We start from the raw sequence: 18,738 nt of genomic DNA, 5'->3' as shown, positions 1-18,738 counted from the left end.
TTCCCTCCAATGGATGGATCTTCCTTTTAGAGGCAGTTATCAGAAGGAACAATCTCAAAGTAAGGAAGCCCCTGCTGAAGCTAAGAGCTACATGATATGAAAGGACTGATTATGTTTATATTATGTGGTCTCCTGTGAAAAAAATCAAGCCTTCCAGCTAGTAGAGAAAGGTCACTGGATCTGAGGAAACAACTGACTCAGTGTCTTAACTCTGAAGGAAATTAGTCCTTTGTAGATGAGAGGGATTTTCTGATCTAGTTTAGTGAAAGGCATGCAAGTATGAAAATAAGTTTTTTATGTAGGGTTGGAGAATAAAGAGGAGAATCAGAAGGAATGGGAATGGGAAGGTAAAGAGTCTTACATATAGTCTTATTTTTACCTTTAAATGTTCCACGGGTGACTGGAAGCATCATCCACGGTACCCTTAAGAAAAACTGAGTAGAAGGAGAGTGTCTGAAGAGGACATTTGGTATGTACGTATTGCTCTTTGAATTGTAGACCTGAGCCCATATTTGAGCCCAGTCTTGCCTCCAACACATCTTTTGTGGAATTGAATTTTCAATGGCTTTGGCTGAATGCGAAGATAAGAGTTGGCATCACTGATGTCCATTGTACCTTGGGGAGTGTCTTGGATGGGTTGGGCCCCTTCACTTTGCTTGGGCACTGCGTGTGCTGACAGGGGGTCTCAAGCATGCAAATCCTTCTCATAGATCATAGATCACTTAGCACAAAGAAAGAAGAAGAGATAGGCAGGGTGAAGCAGAAATGATTACACAACAGTGTGGGTTTCCACAGCAAAGATTGAAAGCAGGTGAATTTGGCTATAAACGGGGAAAAAATGAAGTTAATTTAGCTTGTTCCCTTACTTGGCATTACAAGGTTTCCATGGCCTTGTATGGGTACACAGGAATGCTTGTGTGCTAATAGCCAAGCTGTTTAGGTGAAGACCATGATAGTGCTGTGAGATTGCAAAAGGTGTAGGAATCTAAATCCTCATGTAAACTGCAGTGGCATCATGAAGTACGAGCACTGTAAATCTTTACAGATACTGGTCACTCGAAACGGATATACTTGTGAACTTTGGTGTATATTCCAATCATTCGGTCATTCTTGGATAACAGTTTTGCTCTGAAATAAAGCCAGCTGACTAACTGGAGATAACTTCATGCCCTGGCAGGAAGTATAGAGCATGTTTAGTGCTATACTTACAATGAAAGTGACCATTTTGATAAAGCACTGTAGAAGCTGATCAGAAACGCACATGCAATAGAAGATTGTTTTTAATGGCTTTTGAGGAAATATTAAGATTTATTCGTGTAGAGACCTGTTCAGCATGTTGCACAAATTCCTGTTAGCACACTAATAAGTCAATGTGCTACCAAATGTTTAGTCATTATAATTAGAGCCACGTATTGTCCTTTTTACAAATAGGTCTGGCTTAATTGCACCATTTTTCAGCAGGATTTATGTGGTCCTGTTTAAGCTAAAATTAGTACATGCACAAATGAAGTGCAAACTATTTTCCATCACTGAACTGTGAAATATTCTCCAGAATAGAGATATACTAACGTGTTCTGAAAAAGATGCAATAAGCAGTCAGGCAATTTTGTGATTTGTCTGCTTCTATACAATTTGCTAGAACTAAAAAAAAAAAAATACACTGAAACATACATTAACTGCCGACTGAACAAAAACGTAAGTTAAATGATCTAAGTTGAGCAGTCCTTTTAGATCATCACCAGTAAGACAGAGGATGGGGGAATTCATAAATCTATCGTGATATTGCTAGCTTTCAGCATTTATTAAGTACAGTAAGAGATGGTGCATTTAATATATCACATCCATCACATGTAAAAGTATCACATTTCTAAGATGGTCTGTAGGCCTAAATTTTAAGTTACTGTGACTAATATTCCTTATTACCCACATAGCTGTGAGGGCCTAAAGATGTACTTTGGATGTGGTACATATAAGCAGGAGCTGCTTGAACTTGGGACACGTGTAGCATTTGCAATACATATGTATTGCATATAATATGTAGTGGTGTGATTTCCAAGAGTACTGTAACTTAGACATTAAAATCTAAATGCGTGGCTTAATCCTGCTTAGATCTAAAGGCCTAGTGCTGGTTGAAATCTTGGTTCAGTTTGCATCTAACAGGAAAAGGCATTTGTCTTCAGTAGAGCTTTGGTCTTTATGTGTAGAATAGAGACTGACTGACTGTTGTGAGGAAGTCTGCTGGGTCTGAGGGCAAATCAGAAAACCAACAAAAAGTTCCCATGTTACCTGAGTACTATTATGGTAGTGCTAAGAACTGTTCTGCCTCTAAACATGGGAGATTCTTCATGTTGTCTTCCTGTTGGTATTTGTAGCCGCAGTGTAGATAAATGCATTTTTGTGCAGTATGAGTTTGATGTAGAAAGTGGGAGAATGCCTCTATTATTAAAAATACACGAGGATTGAATATAGCCCTTGGTTCAAATCTACTCTCTTGGTTTTTATGGCTTGAAATTATTTCTTTGTATGCCTCAATGGGCCAAAATTTTGAGGACTTACTTGAAGTAAGGCAGCCAGTGACCTGTGGGGTATGATCTTGCCCACAAAACACATGCATTGTAGTGCATATGAATGGGTTAATATGCTGACAAGCAGTAGCTTGCAGGTCACTGCCATTTCTCTCTGCTTTAGCATGTCACCACAGTAATTCACGCTCTGAAACCTTAAGGCTATATCTGGTAACGTTCACTTCTTCATGCTGCAAATAGAAGCTTCAGCAGAGCTGTCTCTTAAACAGCACCGGCCCTGAGCAAGCACAATGATCCCTGGGGATCAGAACCATCCTCGGGCCACCTCAGTGTAGCTTACAGTGGTGTTTGTGATGTGTATTATCCCAAAGCTGAAAGTACTGGTACACCAGTGAGAGGCTCATCCTTCTCTGCAGCTCTTTGCCCCAAATGCTGCATGGTAACAACAGAGGTGCTCCCAAAGCAAGGCCCAGGACTACTCCGGTCTTTGGGATCGTGCTGAGGTCTGAACCAGGGTGTGACATTGGCCCTGCCAGCCCTGTCACTCAACCTTATTCTGCTCTTACGTAACATCTATTTTTCCTAAGAATTTTTGTAAATTAAAATCAGATGCCCAGGTTGAGAGATTTGATACCATCTGTAAATGAGGTGCTGAACATCAGAATGGTATTTCTCATGTAAACTTGTCCTACAGCACTTTAACAAAATCATTTAAGGACTGCTAGCTTCACTTGATAACAGCAAAACGTGATGCAGGAATAGGACATGGGCATCATAGCCATATCTGGAGAAATCATATGTGGAAAAGGATGTGACACCGAAATTTAGGGAACACTTTTCTAAGGACGCACATTAGTTGTGGATGTGCTGCTGCTGGTCTGGGCTTTGGGTGAAGTCCTTTGTAGATGTAGAAACCCTCCATAGTACAGGAAAATGTTCTTGGAGCACAGAGCTTGAGTTTTCTGAAATAATGGCGCTCCTAAATGAATGTGAGGAACGAAACATGCGTTGCTATCAATTTCTCAAGCTACTTATTTAATAGCTCTGTGATTTCAGGTGCTGCCACAACAAAGTCAGCATTTCCAGTTTTCGAACAGCTTCAGGTAGGCAGCTTAGGACTGTCCTGATTTTGTTGTGGAGCATTGTTTCCCTTTAGCTTGTTCCCCTCCATGTAGGGTGACATTAACCTGCCTGCATGTCAGGGGATGATCTCTATCTGTTGGACACGTGTCGTGTGAGCTGCTGACCTGTGCTGCAGTAGCACCCTGCAGCACCTGCAAGATGCTCCGCCGGCCGCTGTGTAGCACAGAGCAAGGAGCAACTGCAGCAGCCTGGAGGAAACTGGGTCACTCTTGTAGGTACCTTAAAATATGAAGGAAAATTTCTCCTGAAAGCCGTGGAGCTGGAAGCAGTTATTTAAGGCCTTTTTATGTGGAAGGGCTGCTCTTGCCTTAATTCACAGAAATTAATGCTGAAAGCACCTGGACTCGAAAGATGGAAGCTCTGCTCGCTTTTCTCAAGTTGGATATTCTGATATTTCTGGTGCATCTTGAATATGTAGAAGCAGCAAAACTTGTCTCAAGGAATAAAGGCATCAGCACAAGAAGGGGACAGATGGTGCATCTTCCTGAAACTGAACCACGGCTCGATGTTCCCAAAGAAATTGAATCCCACAAGGTAGACGTGGTTTTAAATGAGCTGGTGACATTAACAGTTGAGAAAGGAAGGAATGCCTCAGGTGTGATTGTCCTGTGGGGTGTCGAACCTCCTTGGTCAAGTTGGCCATGGGAAATCTCTCCCCCTAGGAGGGATGTGTTGCAGTGGGATGGAGAGGAGCTGGTGGAGGGGTTCTTTCAGGCCTCCAGCATTTGCACAAACTGTTTCACGGTTATGTTACGTGCTGATGCTGTCTTTCTGTTCATTTCACTTAAAGGTAGCTTTTAAAAGAAGAGCCTGAAGCAGTTTTGTGCTCACAGGATGCTCTCTGCTCCTTGCAATCCTGAGGCCTTAAAACCCACTTCACTTGCCCGGGGGTTGCTGAGGTGCTGTAGGATTGGCTTTCCTGGGCTGCCTCTCCAGCTGTGCGGTGTCTTGTGTTAAACTAATTTGTTTTCTCCAAAGAGGTTAGAGATTACCAGCATTTAAATGGTTATTAATTAAGGAGAATTTGTGTTTTTCTCACCTGTATTTTTTTTTTTTTTTTTACATGCTTGGAAATAGCATTTATTCATGCAAGTTTCTGCTGAAAAAAAGACTTAGTAATTCACCTCAGCCTGTGGCCAGCAGTCTTTTGAAGCAAAAGTGCAAGGATTGGTGTAGGTAAGTTACATGTATCGCACAGGGGAGATGTTTTCCTGACTCACACTGGGAAAGGATGACATTCTCTGAACTCTGAGAGTTCCTCAACCTTTCAGAAGACTTCTGATCAATTTTCAAGCTTCATTATGGTAAGTTGAGATTTATTTTTTTTTAATTATTTGTTCCTAGCAGGATTGGTCTTGCAGTTAGGAAAAAATATATATATACAGATTAAATGATAGTTAGAATTGTAAGTTTACCAGGTTGCTGGAAATGTGCATCTATATTTTTCTTTCAAATTTCTGCATTGCAATAGATTTCTTTTTTCTTAATTCCAGAATGTATTTGGACTATTTCTTTATCCCTGATTCCTGTAGGCTGTCTGCAAATACTCTAGGCTGAGGATGAGCTTGAAAAGAATACATATATGCTCCTGGAATATAAATTAATTCTTAACTTCTCCAAGTTAGATTGGTGATAACATTTTTTATCTTCTCAGATACCAGTTAGTGTCACGAATAAACCCAGAGTTGTTATGAAGGATCATCTGATTTCCTAGATTAATCCAAAAGTATGCTTTCAGATTTTGAACCCCTCTCCTTAACCTCTGTTCCAAACATAGTTTATGCTGAGATGAAGCAGAGACAAATACACAATAGAACCTAAATATTGCTGCCTAATAGGAAGAACTGAGGGGCGTGTGCTATATCTTCTCATAGCAACCATAGGCCACATTTCAGATGTGGGGACTGAATGGATCCCATGCAATGGTTTCCATGGTTGCACAGGGTTTGGTGTACCCAGTAACATTAATATTCAAGTCCTTAATAAAATAACTTGTGCAAAGACAATTCTTCCCTGTTTATTTCCTATCTTAAATGATTATTCTGTAGATGTTTTTTTTTTAATTGGATTTAAGATATGATTAAAACTTAAAATGTAAAATATTTTTTTAGCATGGACTGGAGCCTTTTGTACTTGTGTAAGCAAAACTTCAGGTGCCTCTTCAGTCAACACTATATGATTTGGCTGATGAAATAATAATTCTTTTTCTTTACCAGCTTATTATTGTCATTTATCACAACAGAAGTTAGATTGCCATTTTTTGTCTGGCAAAGACAAACATGTTGGTGATGGCTGACTGTTTTTAGAAGAAGACAATGTGAGGCTGAGAGCTTATAGATGGGATTGCAGTTGTGAACATGTGACTTACCATTTTAAGCTCAGTAAGTTGTGCTGGATCATTGAATAATCCTTTATAAGCGAATGCCCACTTATGTTTTTTAATACCAGGTTGAAGATTTTTGCTTTTGTTGTCATCCAGGGTTCTCAGAGGTTCTCCTTTGCTGGAGGTTGTCCATTACCTCATTTTTTATGTCCTGAAAAACCTCAGCTCTTTATTTATGTGACCTCTGTGATAACAGCACTCTTAAATTACACGTTAGCCAAGAGTCATAGGGAAGTCCTAATTGTTGGTGTGCTTGGATAGTTCCATTTGATTAGGTCTTCCATGTCACCTAAAGTCGCAAATGTTTGGGCTTTATGAAATACTCCTTTTATAGTACCAGTAATTTGCAGGTGCTCTTCTAATTCTGGGATAAACCATGCCAAAATGAGGTGTAGGATCACAGGGAATCCTTGCTGCAGGGAAGAGACATTGTGTAACTGCTGATTTACTGGAGCACCGTTCTGGCAGTTGTGTTTGATTTTTCAAGTCTCAGTGGGAATATCTAGCTGTACTTGAGCATGGGGCTCATTTATCCATCCCATAATCATCGACTGAAATATGGAGAGGTTTTGGAGAGCTCTTCAGAAATACAACACAGTGCTTTAAGAAATTGTCCGCATTTGTGCGACTTTGATATCTATAATAGCTAGTAGCTACTGAGAAGCAATCAATGCTGACCTCTGGACTCTGCTACATGGCTGAAAACCTGTGTGAGTGTGTGGAGCTCTGTAAACCTCCCTGTGATTTATCTGAAGCGTTTATTATCTGGCTCACAGATGTGTACCAATGCTCAATGTGCAAGAAGTTTGAATTTTTAGCTTATGTAAACTGTTGTTTTCCCCCCGAAGTCTACAGAGTTACCATTCGACATACCCCAGCAGACGATCTGGTCTCTAACAAACTTTCAATGTATTGTTCTTGGCTGCATCTATGAATATTTGAGTGTGCTGAAGCTGGGCTCTGAATGCATTCATTCATGAACCACTGTATAAATGATCAAACACAAGGCTTCTTGATCTCAAACGCAATAAATCCTCTGCTTTCAGGTTTACTGGACTGGAGACTATCATAGAAATACTTCTTCCTCTCATATATACGAGCAAGCTGGACTCAAGTGTTGCTCACTTTGGAAAAATGCCCCTGCGAGTTCCTGAATTTCTTTGGCACACATAACAGAGTGGACAGAAGCATCTCAATCTTCGTGTGCAATCTCAAAAATCGTGTGGTGGTGATGGGCCAGCTACAGCCTGCCTACATGGATCATGTCTCCAGAGACATTGCTTACTGCTCTGAGGAAAGCAGTGACAGTGGAGAAGCAGCATTTACCTGAGTATCTGCAAAATGCAAGCAGAAGGAAAGGTGACTGACTTTAAAACCAGTATGTGTTCAGATAAACTTATTTTTGTATTTCAAACCTTTTGTTATAAAAACATTGCAGAGAAGATTAACAGAGGTTTACCACTGTTTGCATTTCTATCTGGGTTTGTTCTGCATTTTGCAGATTTCTTTACTGAACAGTTGTAGAACCTTAGAGCAAAGCTGATGTGAAATGGATTTTGAGTCACAAGTACAGACTTCTCCTTGGACATAATACTTTTTTGGCAGTGATCAAAGTAGTTATATTCACATAAGAATTGTTTAAAGGCAATGTTTTTAAGGGTGTTTATAAGCTGGTGACATTAGAGAAACCTGCACAATGAAGACTAACAGCGAAAGGAAAGATCAGAACTTTTTCACCCTTTCTAGGATTCTTAAGTGAATGTTAATTCTTTCTGCTACATCGTATGACCCCATTTCATGAGAATAGCAATACTCAAATCTGAACTCAGTCGAAATGAACACTTAAAAATATTGTACAAGGGGGATTTGCTTAACCCACGTACATCATTGTGGATGTTTCCCATGTGACACTGGCCAAAATTTTTCAAATAAAAACCGTCATCATCAAGTATTCCTGTGATGCATATCTCCCTTGCAAAGGGCAGAGTAACAGTGACGAGTGGGAAATATAGTCTTGAGAGGCAATATTTCCTAGGAGAAATGCTTTTATTCCAGGATAAAATATTTTAAAATCAAATTTCTTAACTCCTTTCAAATTCTTTTTCTATGGAGTTGCTCATCACCTAATGCCAGCACTGGTAAGGTTTGGGAGAAGCATATTCTTGAAGGTACAAACCCACGTGTTTTCAAGTGCTGCCAACTTCTTTCTCCTTTCATTAGCAGGGTTATCTGCTAATTGTGGTGAGCAGAAGTTTTTTATCAGAGTGATCTATCAGAAATACTTCAGTAGTAATTGATTTGTAACTTATTTAAACGTGAATGACCACAAGTATGACTTTTGAGGTTTTCAAGTGTTTATTATGCACACCATGCCTTCCTGCACTTAACTGGCATGACTATTTGAAAAAAAAAGAGCCCCAAATCTGCCAAATTATTGATTGGATTGCTCTGTGCATCTGTTAACCTGTGTATCACCCTTCTTTGCATGGCTGCTTAAAAGTTTAATAGACAGTCCTGCCTTTTTGAATAGGAATTTTGCCAGCAACAACAACTGGGACAGGATTATTGACTGTCTGGGTCAAAGATTTGAGGATAATTGTTGTGTTTAACTGTTAATTCTATAGTATTATCCCAGTAAGTTGTTGATGCATCTAAGAATTGTTTGATGTCTATCCATACACGCGTGCACACACTTGCCTATGGGAATCCACATGATTCTACTAATGTGTATGCCAAAGATTCACTGTGTTTTCTCATTTGTAAACAGAAAACATTTTTATTTATGTCCCGATAAAGGGAGCTATTCCAAACACATCACCAAGTTGTGTTTACGACTGTGTTAGTCTTACAAACTGATCAGTGCATCCTCATACACTTGCAGCTGTGGTTCAGGGTGCTGAAGATGCAGAAATGCCAAAGCTAACACTGGGCATTGCTAACCACCTGCTGCAGGGTACTTCACCCATCTGGAGAACAGTGCATAGAAAGCTACAGCCTTCACTCAGCAGGATGTGTCTGCTAGGAGAGCTGCTACCTGCCACCCGAAGTGTCTCACCCTGGCAGACAGGATGATGAAGTAATGGAGCCTGGCTGTCTGCAGCCAGGGCTGCTGCATTACATCCAAAGCAAGCTTGCAGTCAGCAAGTGCTGCATTAATCTTTCTGGGAGTGTTTGTTTTGCTTGTTTTGTTAGGCTGCATTTCAAGCAACTGATAGTGTGTTTGTGAGCAGCTCTCCTGTTGCAGCCCATTTTTCAAAAGAAGTGTGAAGACTGATGCTCCAAAGGTTTGGTGGAACATGAGTGTGAAGGGTTATATATGATCATGCTTGACATGTGTGAGCTGACAGTGCTTTCAAGTGCGTGTTAATATGTCTGTGCAGGTACATTTGGGATAGAGGAGTTATGGCTTTGTGTGAAGCCTGATGAGTGTTTTAAGAAATACACCTTGGTCATGGTTCTTCTTTATGGATGCTAATTGTGTCAGTGCAGCTACCTCACTGCAAGTGAATTGTGTGCTTATTTGCTTAGTAATAGTCAAGTCTTCTAACTATTCAGGGAAAAACTCTGAAGCCTTCTGAGGATTAAATGATAAGTGCTTTATTGCTTAAAGCTTTTTGAGCATTGAAATTCCTGAGATTTTTTGGAAGTAAATGTCAGCGTATATGGCTTGTTGCTACCTGAACTTATGGTGTCACTTCCTGTCCAGCTGCGTTACTGTTGTTACAGTTCTATAGGTGCTTAAAGCCACATCCTTCAAAATATTTGTGCATTTAGTTCCTACAGCCAGAAAGGAATCCCCAAGAACTTTTCAGGATGTGGAAAATTCAGATGTGATTCCAGAGCCTCCCAGATGTGTTGAAAAGGAAATATATACATATATTTTTCAGGACACTTTTCTCTTTTCAAGAAACCATGTGTTGATTTGAGGGGGGGGGAAAAAGCAACATTTCTTCAAATCAAGAGAATTGTAGCTCCAGAGTGAGAGTACAAGGAGGTGTTATGACCTTGAGGTCTTTTAGGCTGCGTAAGTACTCTGAAAGAATCAGTTATTGTGGATGGGCTGTTGGTGTTTATGATGTGATGATCTCTCAGGATAACACAAACGCAGTGGTTGTTTCATGTCTACATGCTTGCCTGGAAACTTTGAGAAGAATCTTTTATTTAAATATGATCTTTTCAGCTGGGAGCACTCTGAAGGTGGTACCAAACAAGACAGTATTTAAAACAAAATAATATATATATATTTTTTTTTCTATGAAAGTGTGAGAGAAATGGAATAGTGCATTACTTTTCTGATAACTTTCCTGCCTGTACTTTAGAAGTTTTCCTCTCTGTTATCATTACTCTACTCTTGCACCTTTTCCTAGTCACAATAAAGGTGATTAAAAGCACAGAAATGAGGAAAAAATAACCTTTGAAATCACCAGTCTGGGGGCTGATTACTCGTGTTTTTTGTTTCTTTCTGGTTTTCAGTAACATTTCTACTCTGAAGTCAAATAATCCGCTTAGCATCTTGCTCTGGAAGGACCCACAGTTGATGCAGCCCTGGCACACAGTAAGCAGGATGCCTAAATGGGGAAAGCTGGTGCTCATCCTCGCCTGCAGCAGTCATGAATGCTGTGAGAATTCCCTTGACGCAGGAAAGTGCTGTGGTAACAGACTCAACGTTAATTGGTGTGGTAACAGAAGGCTTCCTCCCAGCTCAAGAAACTTTATAAAACCTCCCTTCTCCAAATCAGCTGCTAAAATTGGATTTAGGAGAGTTTCACATCTTGTATTCTGCTGCGTACCTCTTTTTGAAGAGTAATGGCAATCCTGAACTCTGACACACCATCTTACAGTTACTTAGTAGGAAAGTCTTGTGCTATCATGTAGGATACCCTACAGGCTGCTGCAAACAGCAGTGGGGAGACTGTACAGCTCTTCATGATGTAAGCTCCTTAATATGGACTTATCACAGTTTGAGGTGTATTGCGGCAGATGTGGGTTAAACTGTGCGCAATCCAGTGCCTATGAAATCTAAACATAGTTTCTCTTGCAAAACTTATCTTCCTAATTTTCCTGAGAAAGGATTGAGTCTTTTGTGCATTATATAGAAAGAATAACAGAAGTTCTTTGGAAAAACAAAACATATGCTCTGCAATTTCTGAAGTGAGAGTACACAGAGTTCAGGCAAGTTACTAAGAACAGTCCAGTGTGCAGCTGAGAGTGGAGGAATAACCATGTCACTTCTTTGGAACCTCATCTGAAGTTCACTGAAGTGGATGAAAAGGCTCCTGTTGGTTTTAAGTGGATCCAGCCTTTACACAGTGAACAGAAGACGTGTCTTATCTGCTTAAACGTGAAAATGTTATTGGTAATTTATTTTGATAGAAAGAGCACATGGTAACTTTCTCCTTGCATTTATATAACAGGAGGCAAGATCTTCAAGTGCACAGTTAGAAACCATTGAGCATGCAGTTGCTTACTACTAGCACAATGATAGTGACACAAAGAAAGATTACCCTGTGTTAATATTTGATGGAGGGTAAAGCATTAGGCACAAGTTTCCCATTGCCATCCTGCGTAAAGATGATGGCTTACCACTCCTGGTGAATGATGTCATCACCAACCATGCAGAAAGGAGGGGGTTCTTCCTGAAACACCTCTGCTGGTGTCTTCTGAGTCCAGTTCAAGTCAGTTCAAGTGATGTAACATTCAAATGGTTTGAGGGCCATGCGGAAGAATATTGCAGAGCAGGAGAGTGACAGAGATGAGATGGCTGAAGCCACTCATCAGTAATAAAAGTGATGCAATGTTTTGATAAGAGCAGTTCCTGTTTTACATTAATAAATTGATTAAAAATTAGCAGAGTTGCTCTGGAATTTCACCAGTGTGAAATCATGTTGAGAATAAAAGCAATAAATAAATAAATAAATAAATATAAAACAAACCCAAAAACTGCCCCACAACTAACTTTCCTTCTCTTTTCTTTAGGAACACTGAATCAGTTGGCATGTTTCTTTGGAATGCTGAAATGAATACAGTAAATGTCAAGACGCTGCAAAAACAAAAAACTCTGAAAAAGAGTTCTCATGGACTGATGAACTGAGAGCTGAAATGGGAGTAGCAGATTAGAACCAATTGGTGATCAGATACTGTATGCTGTATCTCCATTTTTAAGCTGTCTTGGAGACTGATGTGTTAGACAAGCAGAAGACTAAGTGCTGGGGGAGTTTCTGGAACTACACAACAGCTTGCTGTCAGAGAGACTTGCAGCATCACACAGCATCACCTCTGCTTTCCAGACTCTGAGTCTCCAGGCAATTAATGTATGTCTTCAGTTACTACGTTGTTTCTCTCGCACTTCTCCTGGATGAGTATGAAGCTGCTGAGCTGAATTACCCTTTATAAGGTGATAGGGAAAAGATCTAACATCTATTTTTTCCATCTTACAGATTTTATAGTGTTAGCGATGCTAATTTTTCAGCCTAAAAACCAACCAAACACTGAAGTCCTGCTACTCCTGAACTGACATCATCCAGGTAAACAAGAACATCTGACATCACTGATTTGTGGCTTAAGTGCCAAATCACTGAGCCCCACGTCACGTTCACCACTAGAAAATGAAAAAGGTGAGCTGTACCTGACTCTGATGTTTCTGTTCCCTACTAGTGTACTGGCATCCATCCTCAGAGAGTGCTGTGCCCAGGCTCACTCTGTGTATGGTTTTCTGCTGCTGACCCAGAGACACATGTGGTGGCTGCAATTGGTTTCTCAGTCCTTGAGTAGACCAAGCCCTATAGGGATTTTCCTGCTTGGCTCTGACGTACACTGTCATCTTCTTGACTTTCAGCTGTGGAGACAGGTCACAAAAAAAAGTGTTAGGAGAACTTGACTCAATGGTAGGAAAATTCACTGCATGAAGTGTTTTCCATCTTTGGGAAAATTTCACCATGGTGCTTGAAAAGCTCAGGTTTGCCATTCCCCTTGCTCCTCAATAGGCTACGTGGTTTGTTCCACACACTTGCAGTCTGACTAGTTTTGAGGAGTTCTTGCATTATATCAGTTAGTAAGCAAGTTCTTGTCAAAGTCAGAGCATAAAGCTTGCGTGAGGTTCTTGTGTTCCTCCAATGTAGACAGTCTGGCATTTTCTACATGAATGAAAATTATTCATTGAATGTGTCCCATGTGGAGTTTGTTCTATTACATTTTTCATGTAGTTCTAATAATTTCTAAGATCTATGTCAGCTTACAAATAGAAAATGATCACTAATTATATTCCAAAAATAACAATGAAAGCCATAGCTTCATTAGTAAGATCAGTAGTTGAATTGCTATACTTCTGTTTTCTTTTTCCGTTTTCTTTTTAACGTTTTTTTTTTTCTTTTCCTTAAATCTCCGAGCCTTGTAGAAGCATTGAAATTCATTTATACTGTTTTTTCATTGGTGGTGGTGGTGGTGGTCTTGTTCTGATCTTTCTCAAAGCCACTCTTTAACTATGCACCTTTGGCTATTAACCCTGTGGATTTCTTTTATAGATGAGAAAGCTTCTTTCCAGTAACTTATCAGCCTGGAAAACCAGCCCTTCAGGGAACACCCAGCCCCTGCTTTAAATGTCAAGGAGGAAAACATCTTTGTATTGCAGAGCAGTCACAGCAGCTTCACTTCTGACTTGGTACCTTGGATGGAAGCAGGTAGCCCTTTCCTTGTCATGTAGGTTGTTGGGTTTTGGTTTGTTGTTTTTATTTTTTCGTTTTATTCTGTGTCAAACCAAGAGGCAAGACTACTTTTTCATAAGTTCATGCCCCAGTGGGTACTCTGTGGTTTCCTAGGAGCCTCTTGCTATGCTTGCATCTGACAGAAGATGGCAATGTAGGGATAGAGGCAAATACCTTTCTGGAATGGGAAGATTAAGAAAGCTTTTCATTCCCACCAGTGTTAGAGGCCAAGAGAGATTAACATTATCTGCTTTCTGTTTTACTCAGTGGAGGGGACTATATAGCAGTAGAGTGGGAAGAAATATTTAATCAAACTGATCTTCTACTTGCTACTTAAATTCATGGTGACAGGTCAAAAACATTATGGCTCCTGTGCTAGTTAGAATGATCTTTCATCCAATTTCAATCCTGCAAGTTTGACAAATACGACATTACTCGTGCCAGTTAGATTTCAGGCAGTCCTGTTAAGTTGCAAAATAGGGACTTGTAGAGCCTTTGGATCTACTGAAATGCTTTTCAAGGTTTTGAATTTGTAGGGCAGAAACTGGGAGGTGGGAGAATGCTCCTGTTTCAGGAGCCCAGGTACACTGCCTTAACATCAGGGCATCTATTCCAGCTCTGAGGATCCCACAGATTTTCTGGCATGCTGATAGGAGCCTTGTAGGTCCCTCTGGCTGCAACGAAGTACAGCTCTGCTTAATGCTCTCATGAGGATCTGAAATCCTTTTCTTATTAAGGAACCTCCTCTGCTTGAGTACACTGAACTGCATGGACTTGCTATGGAGGAAAGAGCTTTGCTTAGTCTTTAGGACAAGTAGGATTTTAAAATCAGTTGCTGAATTTGAATTCTTCTTAAAAAAAAAAGTCCTCTGCTGGTTACTACACAGGGTTAAAGAATAACTGCTCTGCTGTGGGATTTGGGGGAAAGTGAAGCCTACATCCTATCTGTAACTGCCTAATGATATATATGATAGTTCACAATTTAAAAAAAAAAAAAATCTTTTAAAAGGGAGCCTTCTGATTTAGTGAGCTGGAATCCTAGTGAGGAGAGGAAAGGAGGTCAAGGGGAACAGAGATGAGGGAAGACTCTGTCATAAGCTTTTCCTTCTATTACCTGCAGGCACATTTAAACCAGCTGTTGATATATTAAAGTAACTTTTAAACATCCAAGATATATTCATTAAAACCTGACACATCTATTCTGTTAGTTTGTACCAAGTGTTTAGAAACAGCACCCTCTACTTTTAGTACTCTCCAAAGGCAGCAATGTCTGGAGCTTTCCCCTTGCCATCCCACCTGCTAACATCCATGCTACACAGACCTAGTTCAGCTCTAGTTCATCCTCCTGGGAGTGAGGACTTGCTAAGGATGGAGTCCTGCCCCGTTGGAAACTTGGGCTGTGGGATGCACTCCTTAGGTTTCTGCTGCCTCCATACATTCACATTGACACCTGCTGGCTCGCCTACATCCATCTCACAGAATAAACTGAGGGACTGGGTCCCCCTGGTAGGCACTGGGAAACATCAGTGAAACCAGAGGAACTGATGGTGCCAAGTCCAGTGTCCGTAGCAATATTTTAAGTTGGAGCAGGCAAGACAATCAATTGTGAGAATGGGCAATGCTGGCCCTCAGTCCTTCCCTTGCTCCCCTCCCCTCTTATTTATAGGTTTCTAATTTCCGCTGGATAATGAATATCACTCTTCATTATAATTATGTTAAAAGGTACCAGCATGATGATTCAGAAACCCTTGAAGATATAGTCATATTTTCAGCAACAGATGGATTTAACACTGCAGATGGAGTGTTAAGAGTGCAGGTAATAACAAACTCAGCAATGTACTGTACTGAAATATAATTGGAAAGTATTAATCATATATTGGTTACTTCAGCTTCACTAAGTAGATGTTTAATTTTCATCAATCTTTTTACAAGATTCCCGGAAAGGTTTCTTTGTAGACGAAGTGTGGCTTCTAGGTGAAAGGATTGCCCAAGTTATTAATGACCAAGGCCTTGATCTTGCAGGCATGTGCCCATGGCTTACCCAGGCATGCAGAATAAAAATCATTTGTGTTAATAAGGCTGTCAGATGGGGCCTCATTCATATGGCCTGAAGTTTCTGCTGGTGATGAGTCGGTAGTAAAACCGAGACCTCTCTGAACTCAGGGGCTGCTGGAGACCTGCCAACAGGAACTACTGACTGCAGATTTGGGAAGAATGCAGGCAGTTTGGAAAGCCTAGTTTGCAGAGGTAAACTGTGACTCTTTAAGTCTTTACAGGGCTGCGATTTAGCGTGTCAATAACACTGGGAGAGACCGCTTTGTTTGGTTGTTTTCTTTTGCCATTCTTCACTGTTTTCTCTAAGTTCAACTCTTTAGAAATAATCTGCATACAGGGAAATGTCTGCTACTGTTTCCATAAACCGTCATCTGACTGTTCTGGTTTGTTTTTTTTAAATGTGGGGATTGCATTTGAAGCCTGGATAATGCAAAGGGATTTTTGCTCACAGCAGGCCATGCAGGGCCAGGGGAATCAGCGGTGTGCATTGCCACACCATGACTCTGATTCTTTAATTAATGTTACTTAAGTTTTCATTTTTAGGGTCAGAAAGTGGTCTGTGCTATGCTGTGTCACTTGGAGATGGCAGGGAGTGCTGTAGGGCAGATCTCCAGCTCATATGGGGAAAATCTTCATCTGTTTTCTGGCAAAAATAGAAAATATGCTATTTTTGTGCAAACTGATATATTTTCTTTTGACTGCATTTCTGAGGATGCTGTACCTCTGATGGTTTGCATTCACGTTCTTCTCTGTGAGCTTTGGCCTCTGGTGGAGCTGCATCACAGAGTCACAGACAGGTGGAGGAGGGAAGGCCTCTGGGTGCATCCGGTCCAACCCCTGCCCAGCAGGACACCCAGATCAGAGTGCCCAGGCCCACCTCCTGGTGACTTTTGAAGAACTCCAAGGAGGAGACCCCACAGCCTCTCTGGGCAGCCTCTGCTCCATTGCACACCAGTGCATCTCCACTGGCTTCCGTAGGCGCTTTCCTTCCTGGTGAGAGCCCACAGCTATGGTATGCCATGATGAACATGGGCTGATCAGGCTTGCAGACAGCAATATAAATATGTACTACATACATTTTAAAGCATGTAAAATATATTTAGTTGGAAACATTTTGTTTTCTAGTTGTCTGTGGACCCTGAGAACATATTCAAAACCAGAATTCTCTCTGGAACATTGACTCTTGCTTGATGGTGCGATAGACTTCTACTTTTTTATCTTGTCTGAGAAGAAAAAAAGATTTGGTAAGAAAATTCAACATGGCTAGAAGTAAAGGTCATGATGGTGAACACACAGTAATGCAGGACTAGTGTATTCTCTGTTTTCTGAAAAGCTCCTGTACCCCAGAGAGACATGAGCAGGTACTGATCAACTGACCATGACAATGGAAGGAAGAATTGGGAGTGTGATTCTAAATATGGTGTCCCTTTAAGGGTACCCAACAAGAAGACTTGTCTCTGACACTAGTGTGATGGGGAAGCAGTAGCTTGTTTATAGCATGTGGAAACAAATAGTAATTTTATTTTCACTGGCCCTTGGAAATCATCCGTCCCTTATCTTCCCATATTCTGGGTAGGCTGTGGGATGAGCATGAGCCCCAGACCCACAACAGGTATCGCAGGCTGGGCTGAGTTCTGGGGGGCAGCTGGAATCACCTCTGAGCTCTCTGTGTGACATATGATGAAGGTGGTGGCACACAGCTGACTTATGTGACTGCCTGGGTTCCAGCACATGGGGTGATACAAAGGGCAAGAGTCATGGTGGATCAGTTTTCCTGACTGGATGCAATCTGAAGATCCATCTCCTGTGTACATACTGGTAGGATAGACTTTTGATCTCTGTGGCAATGTTTGTACTCTTTCTCTCTCCCCGCCCCCCTTTTCTTTTTCTTTAGTTATGAAAATTAATTGAATCAAAAATGATTTAAAATGTCAGGCCTCTTAGTCCTGATTTAAGTCAGATGTTTTAAAGCTTGTTCTGCGTTAGTAATATGAAGTCATGCTCCTATGGAGGGTTTCAGCCTCACTGTTCACCAATAGGACAAGGACACTGGTACTTGTTTGTGAGAAACAGATCATGCACTGCATATACCTGTAAATAGCATAGCTTAATACTCATTAAAAAGCTATTTAGCTCTGTACGGAAGGTACTAAGAGGCAATAGATCTGCCTTAATAAATCATCTCATAGTTGACTCCGCAAGATTTAGGTTCAGGGGGGACTGAACCTAGAAGGATGCTACTCATAGTGGCTTCAATCACTGGGGCTCATGAAAACTGCAGGGCCTCTATCATCTTCCCATTAACACTGGGACTTCTACCTGTCCTTGTTTGCCCTGCATCATCTTAGGATATGGGGTTTGATCTTTCCAATTACTGTGATGACATTTTTCATTTGTGACAAATGGCTTTTGGATGAAAATTGCAATTCAAGCAAAATTACAAACTACTGCCTTAAGGAGGCGTTTTATTTGCTAACTCAGGCTGTGTGAAACTTGTTCCATGTATCAAAAATGAAAGTGAAGCATATCTGATATTTTAAAACTTGATAAATTATTGACAATGGAAAAATGCCCCGAGTTAATCAGTCTGATGGTTTTGTCACCATTTGTCCCTTGAGGATTCAGAAGTAGTGGATCATGCTTTAATGTTGGTCTGCCCTCATCATTTGGAGAGAAGAAACAAACATTCCTGTGCCTCAGCTCATCAGTGTCTGCAGCTGACTCAATCAGCTGTAGAACTGAAGGAAAGGAAACATAAATTGACGTGGAGAAAATGTTCTCCCTGCAGCTGCAGAAGCAGCGATGGTTGTCAAAAGCTGAACTTTATCCCTTCAAAGGCCTGTAGTTAGGGTTACTGATCACTTTGTCTCATTCATTGGTTGGACTTTATACATATAACGTTTGGAAGAAAGGTACTGCTTCAATATATTTT

At 40.7% G+C, this 18,738-nt stretch overlaps 1 long non-coding RNA gene across 1 annotated transcript; it reads left to right on the top strand.

The window, feature by feature from the left end:
- The first annotated feature begins 12,017 nt into the window (after window positions 1-12,017).
- Window positions 12,018-14,553, top strand: LOC109369304. The gene is made up of 3 exons (XR_004160840.1): window positions 12,018-12,362; window positions 12,489-12,665; window positions 13,572-14,553. It is a non-coding gene; the product is annotated as an uncharacterized LOC109369304 (long non-coding RNA).
- The last annotated feature ends 4,185 nt before the right edge of the window (window positions 14,554-18,738 follow it).

This window comes from Meleagris gallopavo, chromosome 10, assembly GCF_000146605.3.
Source record: "Meleagris gallopavo isolate NT-WF06-2002-E0010 breed Aviagen turkey brand Nicholas breeding stock chromosome 10, Turkey_5.1, whole genome shotgun sequence".
Lineage (NCBI taxonomy): Eukaryota > Metazoa > Chordata > Aves > Galliformes > Phasianidae > Meleagris > Meleagris gallopavo.
Note: the sequence above shows the minus strand (reverse complement) of the source record. Positions and strands in the feature narration are given on the sequence as shown.